Below are 6483 nucleotides of genomic sequence, written 5' to 3'. Positions count from 1 at the left end.
GTATACATTTACATTTAGCTGCATTAAAACCCGTATTGTTTGTTTGCACCCAATTTACCAAGTGATCCTGATCTCTCTGGATCAGGGACCTGTCCTCTTCAATATTTACCACTCCCCCAATTTTTGTGTCATCTGCAAACTTTATCAGTGATGATTTTATGTTTTCTTCCAGGTCATTAATAAATATGTTACATAGCGTAGAGCCAAGAACTGATCCCTGAGGGATCCCACTGGAAACACACGCATCCAGTGATGATTTAGGTGTTAAAATTCCATTGAAAATCAATGGGAACTGGGTACCTAACTGCCTTAGGCTAGAATTCTGAAAGGTGACCAAAGGAGTTAGACATGCAACTCCTATAAGAATGCAATGAGATTTTGGCACCTAATTCCCCTAGTGTCCTATGCAAAATCCCAGCCTTCAAGGACTTAAAATATAAATGTACCTTATCCATCAGCATAGGAGTTAGCAACTCTGCTGTGAGGAACACAGTATGGCCCAATACTATTGTAAATGGTGTCAGTTCAGTAAGGTTTCACCATCCTATCTGGGTATCTCTCATTGAATCAGATCCCTGCCATTGCAAGTGCCTTGGGCATTGGTGTAAACCTTGGTCCCTCCTATTCTCCCATAGTTGAGTCTCCTGGGGGCTGTAATACTTCGGTCTAATTCCGGTTCTTGGGTTTAGTGTGTTGAGTGGTGTTGGTGGCCTGTGATATACAGGAGGTCAGATTAGATAACCTGGTGGTCCCTTCTGGTCTTAAACTCAATGACTCTTCAATTCTATCCCCACTTAACTCTAACAATGAAGACCAAGGAGTTGGCTTTGCTGCCTCACACTTTTCCCAGGGTCTCCCTCACTTCCCTGTTCCTCAGACTGTAGATGATGGGGTTCAGGAATGGGGCCACCACTTTGTACAGCATGTACACCAGCTTGTTGAGGCCGAAGGTGCCGATGGCCCTGGGCCGGGCTTACATGAAGATGGTGGTGGCGTAGAACATGGAGACCACAACCCGGTGTGAAGCACAGGTGGAGAAAGTTTTATGCTTCCCAGATGTGGATGGGATCCTGGCCACCGTGGAAAAGATGCAGATGTAGGAGGTTCCTGTCACTAGCAGGGATATCACAAGGGTGTCACAGGGATTTCACAAGGACAGACAGCGTCTTGATGGTGGAGATGTCTGTGCACGACAGCTTCAGGAGGGGTGAGAGGTCACAAAAGAAGTGCTGGATGGTGTTAGCATTGCAGAACTTCAGGCTGGAGATCATCATGATGGACAGGAATGAAGCCAGGAAGTCACTCTGCCAGGAGCCCAGGCTCAGCACAGTGCAGGCTCTGTGATTCATGAGGGCTGGGTAGCGCAGCAGATGGCTAAATAGCGATCGTAAGCCATTGTGGCCAGGAGAAAACACTCAGAGGAAGCCAGAGATAAGAAGAAATACAGCTGAGCCATGGAGCCCCCCAGAAAGATGGCCTTTTCCCACAATAAGAGGTTGGAGAGCAGTTTGGGAACAGCCACTGAGACATAGAATATTTCCAAGAGGGAGAGACTGCTCAGGAAGAAATATATGGGGGTGTGAAGCTGATAGTTCAACTTGATAGTCACAATCAGGACCAGGTTTTCCATCAGGGTCAGCACATAGATGGTTATGAAGAGCGCAAAGAGTAGCACCTGGTGCTCCGGAAGCCCTGGGAAGCCCAAGATGATGAATTCAGTGTGTGAGGAGTGGTTTCCCTTTCTCATCTCCACAGTCTGCTTTCCTCACTGCCAAAACAATAATTGGGAAAGATGACTGAGTGGAGCTAAGTAGGGATATGGGGAAAAATAATTTAACCTCCCCCCTCAAAAAACCCATACACACTCTAAATCCTCTATCCTATACTCATTCATCTACAGCCAGAGACCATCATTCAGTGGCTACTCAGTGTTTATTCGCTTTGTTCATTCATTCATTTCTAACTCCATGTTTACTCATCCATACTTTATGTCCTTGCTCAATGTTAGGGTTAGTTAGGGGATTAGTTAGGGGGATGATCAGCTTGATGGAAAAAAAAAAGGAAGGGAAAGGGGGCATGGAAGGGAAGGAGGAATGAGCAGGTCAGGACAGGGGGAAAAATGTTAAAGGGGCCAGGTGTGAAGTGAAACTGAGACTATGTCTACACCTCACACCACTGGCGACAGCGGATACGGCATGTGTAGCTACATGCTGCAGTGCAATGCAAGTGGTTTCCATGCTGCAGTGTGTAGCTGCACGGGCCAGTGAAAGCTCTGGCAGGGGAAAGGCGGTGGGGAAAAGCTTCAACAGTGGGGAGCTACTGGAGCCTTTCCTGGCTACATCCCCCCTGCCAGAGCCTTTCCCCACTGCTGGAGTCTTTTCCTGGGGCGGGGAAAGGCTCTGGCACTGGGGAGGCAGCAGTACGCTACACAGCTGAAAATAACAGTGTAGACAGCACTGCTTGGGCGAGTGGAGAGATGTGTAGGGTCTGTACTTGAACACATACAAACAGGCTTCAAGTGTTTCTTATCTCACCTAAGCCACGCCTCGCCGTCTACACTGCTATTTACACCTGTGCTAGGGGGCTGCCTGCATATGTACTCCACATGCCACCAAAAGAAGCATGCAGTGTGGACACACTTTGAGGTGAGGAGGCTGGGGGACGGGGACCGTTGGAGCGAACAGCCAATCAGCAAAGGCACAGAAAGCCCAGTCAAAGCTGTAGAAAGCTGATTTGGGGTTTACCCAGTCCTCATTCATTATTTACTTTCTTATTAGTCATTATTTACTTAGTGCTCATTCATGCTGGGATTTTCAAAGGAGACTATGGGATTTAGGTTCTCAAGTCCCATTGAAAACCAGGATCCTAATTCCCTTAAGCCCCTTTGAACATCCTAGCCTTACTGGGCAATATTGTTACTTGGGCCATATTCACACTGAAGTCCATGGGCTATCTCCTCAGATTCTTACTCAATTCTTACCCAAACTCCCAGTCAAGTCTCCGCTAGTGTCTATGATCTGCATTTCGGGTGGATGCAGAAAAAGGTTCAATTGTCTGGTCTGTCACTTCTATATTTCTCATGAGCCCCCTACTGATTCTCATCCCATTGTCACTGGCCTAAATCACAAGCAACTGCACTGAAAACAATAGGCATGTTTCTCCTCTCAGTGTGAATGAGGGGTAACTATGCTGAAAGGAATGGAGCTATGTTATAAAAGACATGCTTTAATCCAGCCTCCAGGAGAAATTCCGAGGCCTGTATGTATTGTATTTTTGTGTTTTTATGGGGAGTCAGCCTGGATGGTTGTGGTGGTTCCTACCGGCCTTGGAGCCTGTGAAAATGTGAATCTATGAATCCACCTGTTCATCCCCTTCCTTAATGGCTTTGTGGACTCGGTGTTTCCAAGCCCACACTGCATTGTAAACCTGGGTTTACAATTGCTGGACCCAGGTCTTAAAGACATACTAACATGTCCACACTGCACTCCGCAGACCTTCTGACTCGGGTTTGTGGCTTGAGCTGTGTCCATACAGCAAAATGATAGCGGTTGGACTCAAGTCACAGTAGGACTCGGGCTCTGACCCATGCCCCTAGTAGGGTCCTTGCACCTGGGTCCCATCTGAATTATGCCGGTGGGTTGGGATTGGATTTAATGGCGCCAACATCTTGAGAGCTGTTTTCTTGAGATTTTTGCCTCAAACGATGAATTATTGTAAGATCATCATTCATGCGATTTGGGCCTCTTCTGAACTAAAAATAGGTCCCTTCTAGTCTTGAATTTAACTCAGAATGAAAACCTTAGGGATATTTGTGTTGCATATATAGCAGATCTAGGGACCTGATTTTGGCTCATCTCTCATCAGTATTGCTAGGACACACTCATCTATCTGTTAGCAGTGGTCTAAGTGTTATCTGGAGATGTTTATTTATCTTTGTTAACATTTAACTTTACAGTATTGTCTGCATTAGAGGACTATTCATTTTCTTTGAAGATGTTAAATATTAACCTACCAAGAACTGCCAGCACCATGCTATTGTAAGCATGGGTAAGTTCCCCGCTCTTGTGGGGAACTTTCCTGGCTTCTGCACTACCCCGGTGAAGTGAGCTAGTGAAAGGATCTGAGTCCTCGCTCCCACTTCCTTTACCCAGTGTCCTCCCTGCACTTGAGGACTCCCCTTCCACTCTCCTGTCTGGCAGAGTCCTCGTAACCCCAACAAGGCTGGGCCCAGGATTCCTGGGGGGCTCGACCCCCAACCCTGCTGTGGTCACCTAGGACAGGAGTTAGGGTGTCCCCACTCCGGGGTACTCTGTCTGCACTGGACACTTCTCTGACCCACTGACCATTACATACAATGTAAAGCAAATACAAGTTATTTAATAAACAATTAATTTTAAAAAGAATAAGGAAAAATGGGAAAGGTTAACGGAAACACATTAACCGGCTCTCTGGCAGGGAACATCACAAAGAGTGTCTCTGGAACGTCAGGGCAGTTCAAAGTCTGTTCCTTGTATGTCCCAAGCCTTCTTCTCAGGCCCTGGCTGTGCTGCAGGGATGCTGTGGGTTGGACACTTGCTCTAGTGGTGGCCTCACGCTCTCAGGCTCTAAGTGGTAGAACCCTTCTTCCCAGATGAAGTGAGCTGTATGCTCAAATAAATTGGTTAGTCTCTAAGGTGCCACAAGTACTCCTTTTCTTCTTCCCAGTGTTGCCCCCGCCTTGTCGCGGTTACAATCCAGGCCTGGCCTGTAGAGCCTCTTGGCTGAGGCATCTCCCTGTGCTGGGCCCGCTGCCCAGGGTCCCCCTCACTCTCCCCAGCTGCTCACCGCACCCAGCTCCAGACTGCTCCAGCCACAGCTCCACCACTTGGTCTCAGTGCTGCTGCTCTGCCTCCAGCTCCCTGGGCTGCTTCTTTGGCCCCTCTGCCTCTGGTTGCTGCAGCTCTGCTCCCAGGACAGGGTCTGCTCACTCTGGGCTGCTTTTCTGGTCCCTCTGGATCTGGCACAGCTCTGCTCCCCAGCTCAGCTTGGGCCCCTGCTTTCTCCTTCGCTTGGCCCCACTCTGTCTGACCCAGGCAATTCCAGCTCACCCGGAGGAGGATGGGACCTCCCTGACCTCCTGACTCCCTGATTAGCCTGCTCACCCTGTCATTCAGGCTGACCTGGAACATTGGCCTCTCCCCATTGCTCCTGGGGGCTGTCAGTCTCAGGGTCCTGATTCCCCATCGACCCTTCCCCCTTTTTAGTACTGGAGCTAGCCAACTAAAACACCCACACTGAATGTTAGTAAGGGGGCAACAGTCCCCTTACACTATCTTTCAGTACTTCCATGGAACTTGAGCACACAAAAGAGATAGCCTGCAAGGCATCTCCTGCCAGAGGAGGTACTCCCCAGGAGCACAAAAGGAGGTTTTGATATGCATAGTCAGAGACCTGAGGCAACCACGGCTGGCACACTCAAAAAGGGACAGCTGCAGAATCTCCTTGTTCAAGTGCATGGTGATGTCTGAGCGCAGCTCATCTGGAAAGTCTTTTAAAAGCTGTCCAAAAAGGAAAAAGGAGATTGATGTTAAGTGTAAAATAATGTATTTTACTTTTTTGCATAAATGATCTGAGTTACTAGCAATGTACACAGTGCCTTTATGCTTAGGTTTTCTCTTATGCATTTATGTTTAAAGTAAAATACACATTATGGAGGGCCAAATCTTGCAGTCCTTAGTTCTTACTGAGTCCTTACACCCATTGATTTCAGGGATACTTTATAATATATTAAGGGGTTTTTTTTTGGTAATTAAAAATACATTTGTATTACAAGTTTATCTTGTGCACAGAATGCACGCACAATTCTTGCAGCTTTTTGATAGAAGAAAATAGGCTATTTTGTATAGCTTATATGTTCTTTGTGGCAACAATGCCTGGCACAATGACCCCAACTAGAAATAAAACAACTAATAATTCATGCCAGCCCTATATGGCATGAACAGAAACAAGTGATGTTAATTATGTTGAGCTGCAATAGAGTCCTCTTAAAATGTTCATATCATGTATTGTGTGAATGGGAGATAGGCATTTTAAATAGGAAGCTGCAAATCATAGCTGCAAAGGAAGGGAAAGGTCTATCAATGTATTTCCATTTAAACTGTGTTTGCTGTTCTAATCATGGAGTTTTACCCTGAATATCACACCCACCCCACCCCGCCCAAGGAACCCTAACTGCAAACAGTGTTACTGTGGTCCAGATCCTGAATTCCTTAATTAACCCTTATTCAGGACTATATTGCCCACTTCTGTGGTAAAACCCATGGTAGTGGTTATGGGGGACCAAACCTCCATAAGGTTCGCCCTTGCAGAGTTCCCTCTATGGTGTTACGTTGGACGTTAGGGGGAAACGGGGATAGTGATGAGGTGGAATGAGGTGCAAAACCCTGATGAAGGCAAACGGTGGATACTTCTTCCTAGTTTTTCCTCAGTCCTAATTCAGGCAAG

The 6483-nt window shown here is 47.0% G+C and overlaps 1 pseudogene; it reads right to left on the bottom strand.

The window, feature by feature from the left end:
* Positions 1-835: 835 nt before the first annotated feature.
* LOC140897477 (olfactory receptor 226-like) lies at positions 836-1747 on the bottom strand (annotated as a pseudogene).
* Between the last annotated feature and the right edge of the window lie 4736 nt (positions 1748-6483).

The sequence above is a fragment of the Lepidochelys kempii genome, chromosome 14 (genome assembly GCF_965140265.1).
Source record: "Lepidochelys kempii isolate rLepKem1 chromosome 14, rLepKem1.hap2, whole genome shotgun sequence".
NCBI lineage: Eukaryota > Metazoa > Chordata > Testudines > Cheloniidae > Lepidochelys > Lepidochelys kempii.
The sequence above is the reverse complement of the archived record's forward strand: the minus strand, read 5'-3'. Positions and strand labels throughout refer to the sequence as shown.